This window comes from Peromyscus maniculatus, chromosome 9, assembly GCF_049852395.1.
Source record: "Peromyscus maniculatus bairdii isolate BWxNUB_F1_BW_parent chromosome 9, HU_Pman_BW_mat_3.1, whole genome shotgun sequence".
NCBI classification, from domain to species: Eukaryota; Metazoa; Chordata; class Mammalia; order Rodentia; family Cricetidae; genus Peromyscus; species Peromyscus maniculatus.
The window spans coordinates 65719716-65743514 of NC_134860.1; positions in this window are offsets into that span (position 1 = coordinate 65719716).

Genomic DNA, 23799 nt, shown 5'->3' on the forward strand with positions numbered 1-23799 from the left:
CAGAGAGGACTCTTTCCACTCATGACCATTCGCAAGGCTCAGTTCAAATAAGAATTGACTTCCAACCTTTCACCTCAAACGTAACTGGAAAGGTCAGAAACTGACATCGGAGGCAGTATCCTGTTTCTGTGTGTAAATTCTGCAGATCCTGAGGGGTCTTTCTGGGACTTTTTTTCCCATTTGTTTTATTCGTCTTGTGCTCTAATTTGGTTAAGAAGATAATTCTAGCATCTTAGTAAATGTCTCTTGGATATCTTAGCAGGATAGCATTAGAGGCTGTGTCTGAGAGAATATGGTCAGGTGACTAGTTTTATTAGAGTGCGTTATTTTGCTGTAGAAAGATAAGGCTTATTTCACAAACTTTTATTAAGTTTGTGGGCTGGAGTAGAGGATGACTAAACTTAGACCCCCCCATCCCTGCCCTCTTGGAAGCTCACACGGAGAAAAGTGTGGCATAAACCAACATTTTCAGTGTGTCATGGGAGCCACAAAAGCTGCAAGGCACAGCAGAGAGAGAAAAGAGCAATTTGCTGCCTCAAACAAGTTAGGAAGGGGAGCTGGGGTAACATCTCAGTTGGTCAAGCATTTGCTGTGCAAGCATGGGGACCGAGGATGACCCAGCACCCCCACACAGCCAGGCGTGTGTGCTTGTAACCCCAACTCTGGGGAGACAGTGACCAGTTCCCAGGGCTCTTCTGTTCCTGTCGGCCAACGTGAGCCTAACTGATGAGTTCTACTAGAGAATGAGAGAGAGAGGGAGAGAGAGAGAGGGGGAGAGAGAGAGAGAGAGAGGGAGGGAGGGAGGGAGGGAGGGAGGGAGAGGAGAGAGGGAGAGAGAGAGAGAGAGAGAGAGAGAGAGAGAGAGAGAGAGAGAGAGAGAGAGAGAGAGAGAGAGGAGAACCTGTCTCAAGGTTACAGTTCCTGAGGAGCACAGGAGCAACACGTCAGGTTGACCTCTGGGCCTTGCAGGCATGTGTACACATGTGGAACCACACACACACACACACACACACACACACACACACACACACACACACACCACACCACATGCGCGCATGTGTATACGTGCATCCGTACGTAGAGACACATGAACACATCAAAGGGGTCTGGAAGGGAGGAGGGAAGCTCAGCCTGGTGGTACTCACTTATAATCCCAGCACTGAAGAGGCTGAGGCAGGAGGATCGTGAATTGGAAGCCAGCCTAGAAGACACAGCAAGGCATCTCCTGTCTCAAAAAAGAGAAAAGGGAAGAAAAGACTCCACAGACAAGGGAGACACTTTCACAAACTGAAGTGGGAGGACTGGGCAGAACTTCCGGTGTGGTGCCAAGGGACATCGCTGGCCAGGGAGAGAAGGGGGTAAAGGAAGGACCAGGGAAAGTGTCACTGCACAAGCAGCAGGAAGAAGGGGCTAGCTCTAAGTGGCTAAGATGGCTGAGTTTTCTTTGGACAGACTGTGGAGGTCCTGACACCAAGACAGAGCCATAAAACACCAGAGAGCCATTTCCTTAAATGACAGCGACGGACTGGATGGAGTGCTGCTCCAGGGTAACTGTGGACAGCCTTCGTTTAATGGGAAAAATATCTTGGCAGACCCACAGTGTTGACTTAACACATTTTTATTATGTTTTGCACAAACATAAAGCTGGGTAGGACATTTTGTGAGTACCAAGCATCTGCAAAGTCAAGTTCACTTAAGTGGGTGGAAACAAAGCTCCAAAGGCAATAAAGCCCATCAATTTAAAATACTCACAAGTGTTGTTTGGCAGACACCGAATTGCCGTTCCCAGCCCGAGCAGGAGGCTGAGGACTACCGCCCAGTTGCTTTGGAGTCTGGTATGTCTACACTTCTATGTGATGTGATGACTAAATTTTCCTATCACTTTCTTCTTTTAAAATGACTGGAAACCTAAATTCAGACAGCATGCCTGACAGCATTTAATGTCAACTTTATGAAATGCATAATTTATCTATTAAGCCTAACTCTGTTCTTTTAGCCATCTGTTGGGGTACGTCATTTTCATGACGTGAAATCAAAGTCTTCATTTATTTAAAAACTTGAGAAATAAACACCATGGCCGATGACTGTCTTTCTGTTATAAATTATCATTAGAAAATCCGATCGTATTTATGAGTGCTATGGATTTTCATACAGACACAAAGAAGACTAGGGGTCAGAGCTGTCATAGTCACATAAAGACTCCTCATCCAACTCACAGAGGAGCCCCAGCACAGGTTCCTTGTGCATCCACCTCCATCAGTGTGAACACGGTCCCAGCACCATGTGATGCCATGTACTCCTTTTAATGCCGTGAATATTCTGATAATATAATTATAATGACATCAGAATAAAACGGTGAAGGTAAAACTTCGTAATGAACATGTGGACCCTAATCTGGAGTTTGGGGGTCCCAGGAGATGGCTAGATGTACTTTGAGGAGGGCTGGCATCTGGCAAGGATCCTCTCCACCTCAGAAGCTCTCCCAGAATGCAAATCGGTGAGGGGCTCTGCAGGTGGCTTATTCGGTACAGCACTTGTCTCACAAGTGTGAGGATCAGAGTTTCATTCTCAGAACTTGGATGCTTGTAATCCCAGCAATGTTGAGATGGGAGGGAGGTGGAGATGGGGCAGATCCCTGGAACTTTGCAGGCTGGCTCCCCTAGTCGACAAGGGAATGCTAGAGGATAATGAAAGACCCTGTGCCAAACCAAAGAGGGAAGGTGCCTGAGGAATGATACCCAAAGAAATGTGCACTGGTCCATATACACACTGTATGTGTGTGTACCTACACACATACACACACACACACACACACACACACACACACACACACACACACACACACACACACACACACAGAGTAATGAAGATCAAAGACAACAGAGTGAACTCTTCACAAGACTGAGAGAACTTGCTGGTCTATGTGTTCTCTACTATTCCTCATTCTCACGCCTTCCTCAATCCCTGGAAGCCCAGAGCCGGGTCTTCACAAAATCTGCTCCTGGGAAAGAGCAGGGTCTTGGCCCTTCAAGTCAGACAGTGTGGTTTAGTCCACATTGCCCCTTCCAAGGGCAGTTTGCAGTATGGCCGGGCTCTGTGTTTTCAAGCGTTTCCTCTTCTTCCCTATTTTCAATCCCTGGCACAGGTATTCCAGATATTAATAAATAAGGCCCGGGGGGGGGGGTGGCGGGAAATGTTTATGGGAAAAGAAAGAGAGGCTCAGGGGCACACCAGGGAGGTGGTGAGCCCTCGGGACATTTCAACCCCGAACATCTGGAGCCCGAGTCACGTGAGCGACGACAGCGAGAGTCGCACAATTATAAACCGGGCAGATTTGAAAATTGATCCGGAATCAAACAACCGCTAATTTCCCTGGTCCCCTCTGGCAATCATCCTTTCAAACCATTCAGGGCTTTAAAATATGAAAATAATGATCCTCTGGCAAGCCCCCTCCTCGCCCTCTTCCTCCCCTCCCGCAGCCCCTCCCCCCTCCCCCTAGAATCCCTTCTGGTTGGCTATCTATATTCAAATTACACGCTCCAAGCTGCTCCCTCAAGAAGTTCAGGAAGAGTCCCCCCCACACACACCACACACAGTTGCTGCTGGCTGTAATTGCCTGCTGTATCTTTTGCTCGGTTTGGAATAAGTGTTGTTAGCTTTGCCACTTGGACTAACCCTCAGGAAGGTGACCTATCATTATAGAGACTTCTAAAAATATCGTCTTGCACCTCACAGTTTCCGATTTGGTTTCGTGTAATTCCTCTCCAATATGTTTTTATCTGAACCTGCTAACCTGCTCTGAAGGGAGAGGGCCGGGAGGCTCGCTGGCCTCGCCTTCTCATTTGTTGTGTTTGCCTCCTATGAGAACGCGGGTCCCTGGGTGGCTGAATAGAAATGAGAAGGAAGAAATAAAGGGATGGCTTATTGACACCCACATCTCCCTCTGGTCTCCTGTGATTGTAGCTGAGAATTTGTTTCTCTGTCTTTTTTTTTTTTTTTTTTTTTTTTTTTTTTTTTCAACTAGGGCACATCTGGCAAGGCCACGGTGACTGAAAAATATCCAGCATGCGATACTGTGTTTATCTGCTTCGAGATACTATAACAGAGTAACAGAGTGGGGAAATGTGTGGACAGCGGAGGTTTCGATCTCAGTTCTAGAGACAGGGAAGTACGTGGACTGCGGGGCCCACGTGTGGCAGTGCCGTCCTGCTGTGCCACCACATGTAGAAAATAGGAGACCGAAATGGGGGCTGGGGGATCCTCACTCCTTTATGAGAAACCTTTTCCCACCAGAAGTTTCCTTAATAATAGCATTGACCCATTCACGAAGGACAGTTTCTCATGACCTAATGACCTCTTAGAGGTCCCACTCTCCAGTAGTGCTGCCCTGGGGACCAAGTGCTGTGGGGAATGACTTACAGCCAGAGCAGGCGCCTACCTATCCAACGCCCCATAGGACCAGACACTTCCCTCTCTGGTTAATACCAACAACGGTTTAGAAAAGCCTTTGGTGCCTCTAATGGCGCCAACCATGCCTCCCTGATTTGCACCAAGCTGAGAACGCAACCACAGCTCACAAAGGTCACCACCCAGCTTCTGAGATCTGCCTTGGAGGCCTGCCCTGAAGTTCTAGGCACTGACCTGAAGGCCTTGGGGCTACTGCCTTCTCATTCAGGGCCCTTCTAGAGAAACCAGCCCGTGATGGGGTGCTCACAGGGCAGACGGGTCTCAACGCTTTTCTCTTTTATGTTCAACCCTATGGACACGTCTTAAGTGTCTCAACATAGGCATGATCTGGATGGATTAGATGACAGAGGAAGAGGGAATGGAGAATTGTTGACTGATGGGCACACGGCTCCAGTAAACGAAGATGGAAAGAATTCTGAAGATGGACAGCGGTACTGGCCATAAAGCAGGGAAAGATTTAACTTAGTTACACTAAGTGATACACTTAAAAATGGCTACAATAGACAACTTTACATTGTGTGCACGTCACCACAGGTTTTAAAAATGTAAGCGCCCACAGGATGATGGGTAAAATGCCGTCTATGTCTTCCAGAAGTTTGATAGAGGATGTAGATGAATGAGTGGCTAATTCCAATATGGTGCTGTAGTAACAGAGCATAAAGTAGATGGTTCTCATGTCCTGAGATTGGGGATTTAGCCCCAACAGCCAAATATTACAAGTAGGGTTCACAGACTCCAGAGAGCCCGACAAGGAGATTTCAGCAGGTGACATTAGACACTACCCCATGCAACATGATTGGGTGACCCTTCCCAAGAGATGTCGGACAGTTCATCTGTGGTGCAGGGAGAAAGCACATTGCCAACTCTGTAGCAAGCATGGGCTGGTGAAGAGAAACGTCTCTTCCCACAGGGCAAGGAGGGGTGCTGCTCTCTTGCATGCTATGGAAATATCTTAAAGAGCACCAAGTGTGCGCACTGAGAAAGCTGGTGAGCAGGACAGACCCAGTCTCTGTCTTCCCACTGGGGGCTTGCTGCTATCTGGTGAGTAAGCCAAGGCAGAAAGGAACCCTAAGGAACTGTCACCAGGCCCCTGAAACTTAGGGGAGATGGTAATAGAGAGTGTTCTTTGCTTCTTGTCCCGAGAGTTTGTAGGTAGGAAGTCTTCTCCAGCCATCCGAACCATCAGAGCTTGAAGGTAATGTGGTATCGTGTGCCCAGGGGAAATGTGGAACAAATCCCTCCTTTTCCCAGTTCCCAGAGAGGCAGTGGTACATGTGTCTGCAAGGGAAGAGATACAATGCTATATCCAGCCTAGATGACTGACCATATGGAGGGATACGTGGGAGTCTTGCTGGGAGACTTCTCATCTCCTTTGCACACCTTCCTATTCCTTGTACAGAGGGCATAAGGCTTCCATCTGCCACCACACTACTCAAGGGTACTTAATCTAACCATTTGACAAGCAGTTCTATGCTCTCTCAGTATCTCTCTGCTTTTCTTTGTCATGTGTCCCAAACCTGGGTCACATCACTGTTAGAACTCTTTTCTACTCTCATTCAGCCAAAGCAGGTTTTCATGGTTATATTCTGGGGCAGCTTGTGCATCCTCTTAATCTCTGGGGTTGTATCACAGTTATCATAAAGCATAGCATGTAGGGGAAGAGTACAAGACACCTACGACAGCTCAGAGGAGCAGTGAATGCTTGTCTGGATGAAACCATTAAGGACTGTGGTCCTCACCATCATAGTGATGATGACCGTATCAACATTAATAGCTCATCTTTATTGAAAGCTTAAATCTGATGGTACTAATGCTAAGTATTCTTAACATAACATCTATTTCTCAGATCGGTTGGCTCAGCATCAGAGACTCCGATGCTGAGACTCTTTCCTCTCTTTCCTCGTGACACTCACATTTCCTCGTTTCCAGTTTAATGGTGACTATTTTTATAAACTTCTTTTTACTAATGGGGACATTTAGAGGCAGAGTGGCTGAATAACTTGGCAGAGGATTATCCACATAAACTGGGTAACTTTGCCCTTGAGCAGAAGACATTGGTGTAATGGATGTTTAATCTCCATTGTCACCTTAGCAGAATTTGGAATCACCTAGGAGACACACCTGTAAATGTGTCTTTGAGGACATTTCCAGAGAGGTTTAACCTAGCAGGGGGACCCACACTTAGTACAGGTGGCACCACCATGTAGGCTGGGGTCCCAGAATGAATAAAAAAGGGAAAGGAAGAAATCAGTTGCGTACCTGGCATGGAGATGCCAGGACTCCCAGCCGCAGGCTTCTGCCTCCATGAACTCTGCTGCACCTCACCCACCATGATGCACCATACCCTCTTAAACCATGCGCTGAAATGAATCTGTCTTCCCATAGGTGTTCTTGTCAAGTATCGGGTGACAGCCATGAGTATCCAATACACACAGCAGCATGTTACTTGAGACTGAAAACAGGGAGTGATTTAGGGCCAAATATTTAAATGCTACATCTAAATCCAGAATTACCAGCATTAGTTGAAGGAAGCATTTCTACTTACCTGCCCAACTGAATTCTGACATTTTCTAGAAGATTCTCTGGGAAAGGAATCTGCTGCTCCAGTTTGAAATCCACAAACATTAGATAGAATACACATGCAACATTAGGCATTCGGGAAGGCCAAGGTTTTAAGAGGCTGTATTCATAATACACGTGTGATGCCAATTTGCTTTACAGGATAACATTTAAAGAACTGGTAATACCAGTATGAGGCAGGAAGGCAACAAGTTGGAGGCCAGCCTGGGCAACTTATCCAGATGCTGTCAAAAAGGGCTGGAGATGCCAGGCAGTGGTGATGCACGCCTTAAATCCCAGCACTTGGGAGGCAGAGCCAGGTGGATCTCTGTGAGTTCGAGGCCAGCCTGGTCTACAGAGTGAGATCCAGGCCAGGCACCAAAACTACACAGAGAAACCCTGTCTTGAAAAACAAAACAAAACAAAAACAAAAGAAAGGGGGTGGGGTGCTGGAGATATGGTTCGTGGTAGACCACTTGCTTGGCATCATTATACTCTAGTTCACACACTCAGTACTGAAACAAACAAACAAACATAATGATAGGTATCAAAATGCTCTTATTTTCTCAGTGTGGTCTGAGGGAAAACATTGATAGCAGGATTTGCAAATTTCACTTTAATTATTGTATATTTTGTTCACTAGAATAACCAACAAGAGAAGGAGGCACTGTTATAATTAACTGGGTACAAGAAGTTTTAGAAAATGTTAAATGTTGACACTTAGGAATTTTTTTTCATAGCTCATATTGAGGTTAGTATATGAATTAAATAATAGTGAGCTTCAGAGTACCTGACCTGCCTATTTTAGAGAAACCATGGGAATAATTGTACTAATAATTGAATAATCATTGAGTGGTTTCTATGATTAACATATATATAATATAATATATATATACTTTAATATAATATAATACAATGTAATATAGTAAATATAATATATAGGTCTTAAATTGATCCAGTACTCAAAAGGAAAGCTGCAAGAGGTAGCTAGTCTTATTCTTCTCATTCCCATCTCACAAATTGGATGACTGAGTGTGACAGCCAGCTTTCTGTCATCATAACAAACACCTGGAACTCACCACATTCAAGGAGAAAAGGGTGACTTGGCTTGGAGGCTCAGTTCACTGCTGCTTGGCCTGGGGACCTGAGATAGAGCAGCACGTGAGGTGAGAGGCACATAGGAGGAAGATGCTCACCTCACGGCAGCCAAGCCTCAAAATGAAAGGAAAAGAAGGAGCTGGACTCTCTTCCCTTTGAGGCCATGCCCACATTGACTTAACTCCCTCTCCTTAGGGCCTCTCCTTAGGCCCCATATCCTGAAGACTCCACCAACCTTCTAATAGCATCACGACTGTTCTGGAGAATATATCAAATTCAAAATATAGCACTGAGATTCCTAACCTGAGCTAAGTCAACTAGGAGACAAGACTCAGACCCAGCAGGTTGGATCCTAAGCCTCAGTTCTTAATTACTTTTCCATAAGGTGCACACATGCACAAGTGTGTGTGTGTGTGTGTGTGTGTGTGTGTGTCTGTGTGTCTGTGTGTGTCTGTGTCTGTGTGTCTATGTGTGTGTGTGTCTGTGTGTCTGTGTGTCTGTGTCTGTGTGTCTGTGTGTGTGTGTGTGTCTGTGTGTATGATAAAATTTTCACATAGAACACCGAGAAAGCATGTCAACAATTAGTTTAGCCCCCTTTCTTGAATTGTACCTGAGGTGCTAAATTGTACCTCTTGGATCAAACATTGCCTTTCTGAAACTTGGCAGCCACTAAATAGGAGCACCTTAGGCTCTCCAAAAAGTTAAAATCACTGCACAAATGTTAGTATTACTAATTTTACTGGCTTAAAATACCATTCTTTTAAAATAGCCCCTGAATAGATGATATTGATACCCCCAATTTAGGGCTGAGTTTTGCTTGTCCAAATAACGTTTGGCATGAAGTGCTATTGGAACACCTTACGTAATTTCTCCTAACCCTTCCAAAACCCAAAATCTTATTCTAAGATCTCAACCAGAGAGATGATATTAGAGGAAAAAAAAGGTTTTATAACTATTTTTAATAAAAACAATAACCCTATCAAATCACCTACCATTTGAGGGTGAAGTCACTTTCTCAAATTAAATACATCATTCAAGAACAAAGTCTCACAATGAGGGTATGCAGAGGAAAACATGAAGTCTCCCAAGAATGCTTTCCAGCAGGAGTCCCAACACAGTGCTTTATGCAAGAATCAAGATGGTACCCGGATGCAACTTCCACCAGAGAACTACAGTACCCATGCAACAGTGTTATTTTCCAACATTTTTCTCTTTGAAAAGTTCACAGTGCTTAGTACACTTATCTCGGACATTTCCCCCAAGTGGATCCATTTTATGTTAAAACTCTAGAGTGGTGCCACCCTTCTGTGCCAAACGGTTGGCAGAATGCTGTGCTCAGAGTCAGAGCTGTAAGCTGACCTGGTGAACTCTCACCCCACCCCCATGCCCCAACATTTAATATCCTGAGCTAGGGGACAACGAATGATGCTTGTGTTAGAAACCGCCAGGACAAAGGTCAGCTGGTGAGGAATGTCCCCAGGACCCTGCTCAAGCCAGCTCAGTGGGGCTGATGCAGAAGGGCGTGATGAGAACCAAGACTGAAGGCTGCAACTGTTGGAGCCCTGTTACCCGAGCCAATATAAACACCGACCCACAAATACTTCCCCTTCCTCCTCCAGGATCCAAATGTCAATTGCTTCCAGCTTCAAAGTTCGGAATCTCCACCACACCTCCCTTTGATTCAAGCTTGCTTGGAAAGAGAACAACAGGCCTGACTCCATCTGTGCGGTAGAAGTCTGCTAGCTGAGCAATTAGAAGATGCAAGGCGTGCCCCAAACCTGGATCTGTAACTCACCCTAGAGAAAAAAAACTGGCCATCTACCAAGCGACCACACAAACAATAGGTCAACCTCTCAAAAGGCCATCCTCTAGGTGGGTGGGACCCAAGACAAGCTTTCCTGGGACAGCTTAATGGGGTGCAAAGGAAGCCACGGTGCTGAGCCTGATGGCCACTGGTGTACGGCTTCCACCTGGGAACTGGGGCCGAAGGGCAGAACAGCGTCTCAGTTTTTCCTTGCGCGTCTTCCCTATCGGCACATTCTTTTGGCTGACAACATTGGACCATATTTTACCACTCCTCTTTATTAGCAAACATACCCCAGCCCTTTAGTGTGAAAGCAGCTGACCTAATGATCCACTGAGATCAGTCTGCCAAGTGTTCCGGCCGCTCTAAGTGCTTTTTGGCATTGGTCTGAGTCCTCTGAACAAATATTTTTGGTCATCTATATTAGTCTGCGTCACGTGACTCTTCCTGGGAAGATGTAAAGAAACATCTACTGGTGCCAGATTAGGCACTGACAGACCCAGGAAAGGATCCTATCCAGGTCCAGCTTAGAAACCAGGGAGTTTATTGGGGTTGCATACAGAAGCATGGGTGACTCCTGGATAGCTCCATCACCAAAAAGTCTTCCTTCCATTATAGACGACTCATCAACAGCTGTACTGGAGGAATCCCAACTCCCGGCCACCTTATACCTTATATATACTTTGGCATCCCCACTACATACCCCACAAGACCTTGGGGAGCTGAGGCAGGATTATGTGGGGGGGGACTATGAAGGGGAAGAAAGGATGGAGGGACTGGACCCTCAGGTGAGGGTCTAGAGATCTCCCCCTCTCATCCTCAATGAGGGAATGTTGACAGCCTCGGGACCATTTCTATAGACCTAGTCATCCTCACCAGGGTCTGTTCATGTCATTGTCATGACTGCGAGGTCCTTGGTAGGTCATTCTAGTTCATGATGTTTCATGATGACCAGGGTCCTCTTCTCTCCAGAGGAGGCAGCTCCAGGCTGTTTCCTGTTACTATAATAAGATACTCAAAGCAGGGTGATTTTCAAAGAAGAATAGCTTAATTTTCAGTTTAGGAGGACAAATATCCAAAAAGCCTAGCACTTGCCTTGAGACAGACTCCCTTGGTTGTTCTGTGTGATGGTGAACGCCCTTATGGCAGTCAGGGCTCAGACTTGCTCATTTAGAACCACCTTCCTGTGAGAACCAACCAGGGTCCTAGGAGAACTACATCCGTTTCTCCTGAGGATGGTGTCTCCTCCCCCACCTAGGCAACTTCAACCAGGCCACACCTATTAAAGGTCTTCAACATTACTCTATTTATGTGTATGAATGTTTTATCTGCATGAATGTCTATACACCACAATTTTACAGTGCCTGGGGAGGCCGGAAAAAGGTATCAGGTCCCTTGGGACGGGAGTTACAGATAGTTGTGAGTTGCCATGAGGGTGCTGGGGATAGAGGTCAGAGAGCAGCTGGTGCGCTAACCATTGGGCAATCTCATCTTTTATGCGCTTTTAAGAGTTGTAACAACACTTAATTGCCTTTGATTGCCTAAGATATCCTTCTCCGATCCTGCTCCAGCAACCACGACTCCAGCTCTACAAGCTAAAGGACAGCCATAATGACTTTGTAGGTACACTCTAGCTAAGTCTGAACACCTTCCTCTGCTGCTTTTTGTGGCATGTCGCCTGTTGTTTGGTGCTGGTGGGGGAGGGGAACACGGGGGGGGGGAGGGCAGAGACCTTTAAATACCAAGTTGGGCAACCCTAGCCTGATTCCGGTGGCACTGTCCACCTCCCCATACGCCCAGCTCACCCTGTCTCCAAGCCTGTCTTGCTTTGCCTCGCTCTGATTCCGGCCTCATTTCCATAACGGGATTTTTTTTGTTGTTTTTCCCTCTCCCAGGCCATATTTTCGTGATACATAATTTCCCTCGGGTTCATAGGTTGGAATCTGACCTCTGTTTTCACAGGGCTCTGTTTCTGGCCAAGAAGAGAGGGTTTCTTTCCTTTCTTTTCTTTCTTTCTTTCTTTCTTTCTTTCTTTCTTTCTTTCTTTCTTTCTTTCTTTCTTTCTTTCTTTCTCTCTCTCTCTCTCTCTTTTCTTTCTTTCCTTCTTTCTTTTTTTTGAGAGCAACTTGAGGCTCATCGGCACCACGCTGACCCTTCCAGGCACCGGTGCTGATGCACACACTGGGCGCCTCATCATTTCCTTCCTTTTCACGAGTGGAAAGTGCTCGGTCACAGCCTCCAGACGATTCACAGGCTAATGAGAAGTGTCTGGAGAGGAGAGAACGGAGGCCTTAGGGTCTGAGGGACCTGGGTTCCAAGTCTGTTTTAGTCACATACTTGCTGAGTGTCGGGGGTGAAAGGGCGGCAGCCTCAGTGTCCTCATCTGCAGAGCAGGAAGACAGCACCGCCAGGAGCTGCTGTGAGAAAGCCGGGGGATGTTTAAGACCCACACCAGCTTACTGCTCCTGTCACCGTTTCTGTCACACACACTTGTCTGTGTGTGGGTCCTCACTCAGGCCCCAAACCTTTCCAGACTTGTTCCCGTTTCGGCGCCTGGTTTAACTCTCTCTGTTCAGGCCTCAGTTTACCATTTTCCATCTCCCCAAGAAACCGTCCGCACCTGCCCCTCACCACAGTACATCAAACTCCCCTCTTTGTATGTCTAGAGTTTCCACATTTTATCCCCATTTCTTTACCTTTCACTTGTCCTGCCCTGGGATGTCCTATCCCAGTGGCTCTTCCTGGTTCCTTAGGCTTTTCTGTATGGGGATGGTTCCTCAGACTTTCCTCATTATTTTATGACCTTGACAGCATTGAAGGCGCTGGTTCAAGTAGTCTATAAACCATTCTTTAATTAACATTATGTCCGATGCATTTATTGAGCTGAAGTTACAGGTGTGGGGCGAGGTTCTCATCTCACCTCCTCCAGGTAGGTGCTGTAGGGCTGACCTGTCTATGTTGAAGCTGTCCGTGGTCATCTGTCCAGGGCAGCTTTCTCCAGCTTTCTGCTGTAGTGGTCAAGTCGCCATGTCCGGCTCACGGTTAGGGAACCAGGAGTTAAGCTCCTGGAATAGAATGCTTCTGCAGAAAGGAGAGCTGGATAATTTTCTTCTGTTGATTTATATCATTTTTGGGTATGGAGTATTTACCTTACGTTTTAGGTTTGTAATTTAAACTTCATGGCTTATTTTGTTGCTCAAATTACTCCAGTTTTAGACACAGAAAACTTCTTCAGTTTGGCTCTTGTGTTTCTTTAGTATGAAATCAGCTGTGTTTGTATATGTGAGTGGTGGGGGGTGTGTATGTGTGTCTCCAGGCATATCTCGTACATCCCTGCCTAAACCCTAAAACCAGCCATTTCTCCTCACAGCTCCAACTCCTTGTATTAGATGAAGTATTAAAAATACTACAGGCCGGAGTGCTCACTGCCGCTGGGGTATCTCTTAACATCCACTAACCCAGAGACATACACTTATCGCTACACAGTTCTCGGTGTATTCTTTTGTATTTAAAGGTTTTTTTGATTATGTATAGAGGTGTGTGTCTGCATGTAGGTATGTATGTGCCCATGAACACAGGTGCTCACCACTGAGGCTGGAGGAGATGCAACTAGAGGCAGCCATGGACGAGCTGACATGGTTGCTGAGATTTGGGTGCAGTGGAGGGGCAGCAGGTGGACAAGCCAATAAAGATAATCAATTTTGTGGAATGTTCTTTTTGTACACTGTGAGAATGTCACTCTGATTTAATAGAAAGCTGAACGGTCAGTAGCTCGGCAGGATTTTCAGGCACAGAGGACACTGGGACAGGGAAGGGAAGAGACGCCAGGGATGCAGAGAAAGCAGCATGGGCTGAGTGAAAGATATTGGGGAGATTTCAGTTATAATTGTGAGTTAGAAACAAGCCTAGGCTATTAGCCAAGCTTTCATCATTGATAATAAGTTCCCATGTCATTTTTTGTGAGCTAGAGGCCCAAAGAGAAATCCATCTACAAATAAAGATTTGGCAAGAATATTGGGTAAAAGAGAAACTTATAAAATTCATGGCAGATGAGATAAAGACACATGAAAATGTTGCTTACCAATGATTGTGCCATAGAAATGAGAGGGATCCAGGCAAATTGGGGCAGTAAACAAATCCATCTGCCCATTAGGAGGCAATAGTCTGTGACTGGGATTGTGGTGAGCATATGCCAATAGGAAAAGAGGGGCTGGTGAGATGGCTTACTGGTTAAGAGTATATCGTGTAAGCCACGTGATGGTGGTGCACGCCTTTAATCCCAGCACTCAGGAGTCAGAGGCAGATGGATCTTTATGAGTTTGAGGCCAGCCTGGTCTACAGAGCAAGTTCTGAGACTATACAGGGAGCCCTTGTCTCAAACAAACAAACAAAAAACAAACAAACAAACAAAAGAGTATATAATGTCCTTGCGGAGAACCCAAGTTCAGTTTCAAGCATCCATGTTGAGCTGTTTGTAATTCCTTGTGTCTCCAGCTTCAGGGCATCAGATCTCCTCTTCTGGACCCTGCAGACACTGCCCACATGTGCAACATACATTCATACAGACTCATACACATAAATAAAAAAATAAATTTTAAAAAATGAATAAAATAAAATTTAAAAAGGAGTTCAGTTAATAACTTGAGTAGAAGCACACAATTATTTTTAAAATGATCATAATAGAGAACTCTCCCAGAAGACATTTTTAAAGTATCAATAAAACTTAAAATTTATAGTTATGTGGTGGTGATGGCACACAACTTTAATCCCAGCACTCAGGAGGCAGAGGCAGGTGGATCTCTGAGTTCAAGGCCAGCTTGGTCTATAGAGTGAGTTCCAGTACAGCCAACGCTCTGTAGTTAAAAATGCTAAAAGAAGGAAAAGCAAAGCAAAGCAGATTAAAAGTGTGTTATAGAAACCCACATCTTAAATTGTAACATTTTGAAGTGTAAGGAACAAGAGTGGTATTTACAAAATATTCCAGAGCTACAATGAGCTGGGAGTCAGTGAGGTGGCTCCCAGGGCAAAGGTTCCTGCTGGCAGTCGAGCCTGATAGCCTGAGCGCAGTCCCAAGAATGCATGTGTTAAATGGAGAGAATCAACTCCTGCGAGCTGTCCTCTGACCTCCTGAGACACTCTGAGACGCTGTGTTGCCTATGAACAAATGAGATCCCATTTGACACCAGACTTAAAACACAGCACCAAGGGTAGATGGTAATGGAGAAATATTTTCAAAATGTTGAAATTGTCTTGAAGCCTAGAATTTTTTATCAACAGCAACATCCTTTTATAGATAAGCATGTAATAAAGCTATTTCGTGCACACACAGCCTTGCTGCAAATATCTCTTGGAAACACCCCTGAGAAAGCATTCCAGCCAGGAACACAGTCAATTCAGCAGCGTTATGTAATGTAAATGAAGAACCATAGATGTATCCAATTCTAAATACTACCTGAGATTAAAATTCTAGATTATATCAATAAAATAATGTAGTATGGATCTTTAAGAGTCTTATTAATAAAAACAAACCTGGAGCCAGGTACTGGGGTCAACGCTGGAAGATTAGAGAAGCAGAACAAGCCACAGCCACCTCACCTTGCCAATTCCTCAGCTGATCCTGTTTCCTCAGACTGGAAGCCTCTGAGTCCTCAGCCAGAATGAATCTCAGCTGAACTGCTGCTCAAAAGCCTAAAAGCTTAACCAGGCTCTAGTTCCTCATCCTTTCTGCTTCCTGCCATCACTTCCTGGGATTAAAGGCTCTTGTTAGCATAGCTAGCTGTTTCCAGTGTGACTTTGAACAGTGTGATCTCTGCCTCTGGAATGCTAGGATTAAAGGCGTGTGTGCTACCATTTTCTAGCCTCTGTATCTAGTGGCTGTTCTGTTCTCTGACCCCAGATAAGTTTATTAGGGTGCACAATATTTTGGGGAATACAACATCACCACAAAATAAGGAAGTGGGATAGGAAAGTGAAAAAAAGACAAATAATTTTATGTATGCATTTGACATGCACAAATTCTGATAAAGTAAGCTAATCAGAGTTACTATATACATTCTGATTGATAGGGCTTATATCAAGAATTAAGAGTGATGTAATTATTAACAATCTATTTGTGTTGTTTACTATATTAAAGATAGATGTAGAGATAAACTCATTAAGTTAAATAAAATACTCAGTTATGGTTTTATAGCCTCTCAAAGAATTAGAAAGGTCATGTCTTTATCTTTATTTTTTAAGATTTATTTATTCTTATGTATATGAGTGTTTATCTGCATGTGTATATTTGTACCACTTGAATGCAGTACCTTCAGAGGCCAGAAGAGGGTCTTGGGTTCCCTTGGGACAGGAGTTATGGGTTGTTGGGAACCAAGCCAGGTCCTTGGCAAGAGCAGCAAGTGCTCTTAAGTACTGAGCCATCTCCCCAACTCCCTTAAACATCTTTATCTTTATAAAACCCTAAAACAAACATAACATGAAATGTTCTGCTGTAATTTTTGGAATTTTATGAACATATCTCTTTTAAGACTTAGAGTAAAGTATGCACTTTCTCCATTGCTACTGCTTGAAACAGCATCTACTAGAAATGTTGACGATTAGAAAGGAAAATAAATTAAAATGATCACTATTTGTTGACCATCTCTATTGAAAAACAGACAGGAGCTGTTAGAATAGGCATGAGACCCTAATCAGACTCCTTCAGTACCAAGTCAATAGCATCAATTGAAAATAAATTAGAGCTGGGTGTGGTGGTACATACCTTTAATTCTAGCACTTATGAAGCAGAAGCAGGCAGATCTCTGTGAGTTCAAGGCCAGCTTGGTCTTAATTTACATAGTGAATTCCAGGACAGCCAGGTCCATGTAAAGATACACTACTAATAAAAAAGAAAGAAAGAAAGAGAGAGAGAGAGAGAAAGAGAGAGAGAGAGAGAGAGAGAGAGAGAGAGAGAGAGAGAAGAGAAAGAGAAAGGAAGGAAGGAAGAGAGAAAGAAAGAAATAGAAGAAAATAAATTAGAAAACTAGGTTTCATTCTCAATAAATTTGGTAAAGTATCTAGTAGAACTCTGATAACCCAGGAAATAAAAGCAAGAATTCATGATCAGACTACATACAGTTTAAAAGCTTCTTCAAAACAAAGTCAACAGTCAACAGTGAAGTGGCAACCTATAGAATGGGAGAAAATCTTGGATATATTCATGTAATAGAAAATTGATATCTAAAAATAAATAAAGAACCCAAAAAGTTAATCCCAAACAATATATTACCCAATCAGTTACTGAGATGAACTAGACATGGTGGCACATACCTGTAATATCATCAGTGAGGAAGCTGAAGCAGGAGAGCTCTAAATTCGAGGTTAGTCTGGATTACATAAAGACCTTGAGTCTAGCCTGGGAAGCATAACAAGACTCTGTCATAATCAAATGAATATTTATAGACTTCAACAAACATTTCTCAAAAGAAACACAAATGGCCAATAGATATATTTTAAAATGCTCAATTACTTTAGCCATCAGGAAAATGCAAATCAAATAAACACTGAGATTCCAACTCACCCCAGTCAACTATTAGTAGAAAAACAAAGAGCTGAGGAAGATGTGGAGAAATAAGAACCTTTATATATGGTGGGTGTCTTAGTCTCTGTTCTATTGCTGTGAAGAGACACTGTCACCAAGGCAACTCTTATAAAAGAAAGCATTTAACTGGGGCTTTGCTCGCAATTTTAGAGAGTTAGTCCATTAACATCATCATGATGGGAAACAGGCAGGCACGGTGCTGGAGCAGTAGCTGAAAGCTTTACATCCTGATACCCAGGCAGGAGAGAGAGAGAGAGAGAGAGAGAGAGAGAGAGAGAGAGAGAGAGAGAGAGAACCTGGTGTGGGCTTTTGAAACCTCAAAGCTCACTGCCAGTGAGTGACACACCTCCTCAAACAGTTCTACTCCCTGGTAATTAAGCATTCAAATATATGAGCCAATGGGGGCTATTCTTATTCAAACCACCATAGTGGATAAGATGGTAAATTATTCTAGCCACTATGGAAATCAGTTCCTGGGCATATACGTGAAGGAAATGGGTTTTCATACAGTTGAGAATCCTGCATACACATGCTTATTGTGGTGCTATCCACAATAGCTAAGAGAGAGAATCAGCTTAGGGACCCAGTAACAAACAAATGGGTAAAGAAATGTGAGATATAAATATAATGGAGTAGTTTGGGGGCCGTAATGAAGAATGGAATCATGTTGTTAGTAGGACAGTGAGTGCAACTGGAAGTCATCATGTTAAGTAAACTAAGCTAGACACATTTTATCTCATGTATAGAAACTTAAGATTAAGACCTGAATGTAGAGGAGAAACTAGCAGGAAAGGCATAGGGGAGCAAGGATGTGGAAAAGGAGAGGAGAACTGGGAGAAGATATTAGAGAAGGGAGGATTTGAATGACACATGATAGATGTATGTGTGGAAATGCAGCAGAGAAATTCATTAATATGTGCAGGAAATATGAGTCAATAATCTAATGAAAATGCAAGCATATGACTATCAATACTACAAGAGAAAATAATACAAATTGCCAAGTAGTAAGAGAAGAAACATAAATGACTTATAAAATAAGAAAACCTTTAGCATCAAGCTTTCAAGTAGCCCTAAGTTAAACCACCACGAAGTTTATTTCACCTGTTAAACGAGGAAAGGCGTTATGGGGAAGTCAAGCCCATCCTTGCGATTTCAGCACTCTGAAGGCTGCAGGAGGATGACCATGACTCAAAATCAGTGTCAGCTAAGTGATAAGTTCCAGGACATCCTGGGCTACATCAAAGACCCTGCTCCAAAGTAACAACAACAAAGAGATATGGATAAATTGAATGTTTCAGATGATGAAGGTGGAATTATGAATTGTTTAAAAACAAAACAATGATCTAGCAAAAATAAAAGCCCTTCTGTGAAATCTTGGCAATGTCTCAAGGAAACCCATAAGACTATGGTATTCTAGGTTGCAGAAATTCCATAACAAGAATTTAGTCCAGCATCACGAGACAGAAGCTACAGCTCTGGGCACAGGGATACTGCTCACAGAGTTCTGAAAAATTATGGAATGTTTGAAGTAAGCCAGTAGCCAACCACCAGCGATTGATGCCATGGCTTGTGGAAATGATGGAGAGTATAACAGTCACTTCTTGTTGTACTTTTCTCATGCTAACTTGAGGAAAGAGGGTTTACTTCAGCTCAAGTGTGAGGGTACAGTCCACCATGGCAGGGAATGCAGCAGGTGCATGAGATGGATGATCACAGTGCGACCACAGTCAGGAAGCGGAGAGATAAACAGTCAACTGGTACACAGCTTGCTTTCACCTTTTCTTATTCAACCTGGGCCCCCAACCCAAAGGATGGTTCCACCCATATTCAGGATAGGTCAACCTCCATTAAACCTCTTTAAGAGATACTCTCATATACATACCCAAAGGTGTGTCTCCTGGGTGATTCCAAATTGGCATTCAGGGTGAACCATCATACCACTGAAAGTTAAATTCTATTAAAAGTGCTTAAAACATAAAAATATTCTAAATCTCTTCAGAGAAAGAAAGCACATTAGAAGATTCTGTATTACCAAACCGCAAAAAAAAAACTCTGAAAGAATACCTGCCAAAACATTAAAATAGTTCTATTACAGAACAGACCTTATAAATGATTTTCATTTCGACTTCATACTTTCCATCACGTTGCAAATTTGTTACATGAACATATACTTGTTTTATGATAAAAATATGTAATATGTTAATTTTATAAATTATATTGGAGAAATGGAAATATAAATTTATTGTCTCCTTCCTCCAATATATTCATATTTAAATATATTCAAGAAAAATGTAGCATGAGGAAGCATTAATAATTTATATATAGTGAACCTGGTGAAGTATAAGGATTTCACTGGGCTGCTATTTCCATTCTTGTCTACTAATTGGCACAGGTGTTCTAGCTGGAACCAACGGCCCTGAACTCCAGCAATGGATCCAGTGGCCCAGACTCTGAGAGTTGTTCAAGCCAGCTGAGTTGCTCATCGCTATAATTATACTGGGAAGATGGTGCTGGGAACACTGGATTTCCATGTGTCAAGGACATAAATGCATACTTAATTCAGTCTGGCAAATTCAGTGTAGTTATCAAGAACTTACTGGAGCAGGGAGAAGGGGGGAGTCTGTAAAAACAACCAGAGAATCATCATTCTCAAGTACTTCATCCACTCATTCCTTCCTCTCCGATGTTTTTTTTTTTTTTTTTTTTTTTTAGCGATTATTTATTAAGCATGTATAAGATGTCACATGATAGGCTAGTTACTTGGAGGGGATGAAAACAATAAAACACAATCTCCATCTGATGGACCCTTTAAGTCTTGAATGTGATATATATATATATATATATATATATATATATATATATATATATATATATATATATATACACATATATATATGGTGTGTGTGTGTGTGTGTGTGTGTGTGTGTGTGTGTGTGTGTGTGTATTTGGCCCTCTGCTCTCCATACCCAAGAGTGTCCCCAACAGCAGATTCAACCAACATAGAAGTTACTAAAAAAATTAAGAAATAGTTTTTAAAAGTAGGGGCTGGGGATGTATCTCAGTTAGCAGGGTGCTTGACTAGCGTGCATAAAGTCCTGGGGTAATTCCTAATGCTGAGTAAATTGGGCATGGTGGTACACACCTATAATCCTAGCACCTGGGAGGCAGAGGCAGGGGTATCAGAAATTCCAGGTCATCTTCAACTACTTAGTGAGTCTGAGACCAGTAATGCTACATGAGATTATCTAAATATAAATGCATAGAGCATGTAGTATAATAACTATTTGCATGGTATTAGATGGTATGAATAATCGAGAGGTGATACCAAGTGCATGGGAGCATAAAGGGGAGGTCATCTGCAAATGTTAAAACACCATCTCATACGAGGGACTTGAACACCTGTGGGTTTTCGTATCCATATGAAGAGATCAGGGACGAGCTGCACACAGGTGGGAAAGAATGCTGTGTGAGACCTGTGCATACAAACATGACCGAACCTTCCTCGGAGGCAGAGTGTCTCTGTGTGGGCCACCTGAAGAAAATTACCCTCATTTCAGGTTCTGCCTTTCCTGATGCCAGTGTTTCCACTTGGTTCTTATTTTCCTGCCCTGTTTCTGAATTTCTCCATCAACGATTCCCATCTCTTCATCCACTTAATCCATTTTTTCTGCAAATTGTTTAACATATGTCTTTAATATGAGGGAAAATTTTCCTTTAATAATCCTTTAAAACACAGTTTACTACTTACAGAAAAAGTCGTCGGCTATATATATTCTGGGATTTATAAGGTCTAGAGGAGTAAAATATATAATGACATATCAAAACAGAGTATTGACTTATTTAATACATTTGACAACATCTATTTTATGGCTACATCTTGCCACCCTTCACTGGTTTTCTATGTCTTTGAGTCGCATGCCCCAGCATATGGCCAGGCTCCATAATGTTTTGCTGTGTGTTGAACAGGTCTAAAAAAGCTATAGCGAACAAAGGGAATGAGCAGGTGTAAGTCGGGGAGACATTGACTCAAACGGGAGTAAAATTGTTTGGGGGCAGGCTGTGGCATTGGGATTTGAATGTGCAGGACCCTGGGAAATCAAACTCGGACAGATGTGAGGCCTTCACTTCCTGGTCCCAGGCTCCCTCTGTACATTCTATTCTCTATGGACTCTATGTTCTTCTCACTATAATGGACTGAACTATTTCAAACATGAGCCGCAGTACATCCTTCCTCTGTTAAGTTGTCTCTGCAGGGCATTTGGTCACAGAGGAGAGAAGTAGATCAGAGGGAGGCTTTGCGATAGCTCCTTATAGTGGTGCAGTCGAATTTTACGGAAAGACAGACAAATGCGGAGGTCGTAAGATCGATGGTCAGGGCTGGAGTGATGGTTCAGTTGACAAATTCTCATGCAAGCTTGAGAATTTACCTAAGTCTGGATCCTCAGTACACACATAAAAGCTGGGCATGGCAGCATGCATCTATAATCCCAGCATTGTTGGGGGGGGGGTTCTGGAACTGGGGAGAGGGAGGTGGACTGGAGAAGGTGGATACCTGGACCTCATTGGCCAACAAGCCTACCTCGCCAAATAGATGAACGGCCCCAGGTTCAGCAAAAGGCCCTATCTCAAAAAGCAAGTTGGAAAGTGGTCAGGAAAGACATTGGTGCATCGATCTCTGGCCCTCCACAAGCATGACATATGGATCACACATACTTGTACAGACATGCACATACTCCCGCTACATCACACACACACACACACACACACACACACACACACACACACACACACACACTAAAGGGAATGAACTGAGAGGTGCTATGGTTTGACTGTCATGTCCCCCACATGTTCATGTCTGGACAAGTTGGTTCCAGACAATGAAGCTATTTTGACGGGCACTGGCAATGCAGGAGGAGGGGTGAGCTGGAGGCAGCCAGGGACTGGAAGCATGTTCTTCATGTCCCCTATCATTCCCTAACCCCTTCTTGACTTTGTTTCCTCATTGCCCTGAGGTGAATGGCTTCCTCTATGCCTCAGCCCACAGCAATGGAACCAACCTGCCATGAATCAAAACCTTTGGAACTACAAGTCCAAAGAAATCACTCCTCCTTTAAGCTGTTTGGGTTTCTATCCTTGTATTCCTTTATTTATATTTTACGTATATAGGTTTTTTTTGTCTGCATGCATGTCTGTGCACCACATGCATTCAGTGCCTATGAAGACAAGAAGAGGGCTTTGGATACCCCAGGACCGGGTGCTGGGAATTGAACCCTGTAGTGGGTAGCCATTCCAGCTTTGATCTGGAAGTTCCAGCCCCCACTGAGGCTTCGGTAACTGTCACACCTACAAGGCAGGGCCAAGAGAGGGCCCTAAAGACCCGAGATCCGGATGCACCGCACGCTTTTTGTTTTCCTGGACCCTGGACGCTAGAGGTAGACCGAGCGGAGTTCTCCAGAGAACACCGCCTGACTGTGCTACATCTTCCCCAGACCCTGCAACCTGTCTATCCCTTCATTTGTAAGTTATGCTACTAAATAAACCTCCCTTTTAGCTATGTGGAGTGGCCTTAATAATTTCACCAATATCTGGCACTCACGTGGGGCAAATTCCAAAGGCCTGGGTGGCTCCCACCCTCAGCCTCCTCCCGGGCTGGCGGGTACCTAAACCCGCCTGCAAAGTTCCATATGACCAGGGAACGCCTACATGGTTCCATTCTGGAAAAAGGGAGCAGCTAGTCCGGTCTCAGTTCCCTAGCTTAGCCCCCAGACCAGCGAAAACCCGCTGTGAGTGAGCTCTTCCTCTAGGAGAGCTGACAGTGCTCTTAAGCACTGAGCCATCTTTCCAGCTACTTCTAAGCTGTTTTAAGAGGTACTTGTCACAGAGAAAGAAAAAGCAACTGACCAGAGAGTTGGAAATACTTCCCTCATTCTAATGTAGAAGCACGTTGTGCCCTACCTCAAGCACAGATATGAGCAGTTCTTTGTGATGCCACACTTCAGTGACCATTGAAGGATGGAAGCAAGTCAGTTAATGGGTGGAATGTAGGTGGAGAGCAGAGACAAGTAGGGAGGGACCCTGCAAGCTAAGGCAAGAGCTGACCCATCGCGTGCAATGCTACGTTCTAACTAGAGCAAAGTTCTAAGATCTGGCCCAAGAGCTGAACAACTAGCAAGGCAGAGAAGCACACCTTCCATGCTTGCCAGCTCTCAGGCTTTCCCCATGTTTCTACTGACTGTCCTAGCATGGAACACTGAAGACCCATGAGCCCAACCGTTAACTAATGCATCCTCGGTTT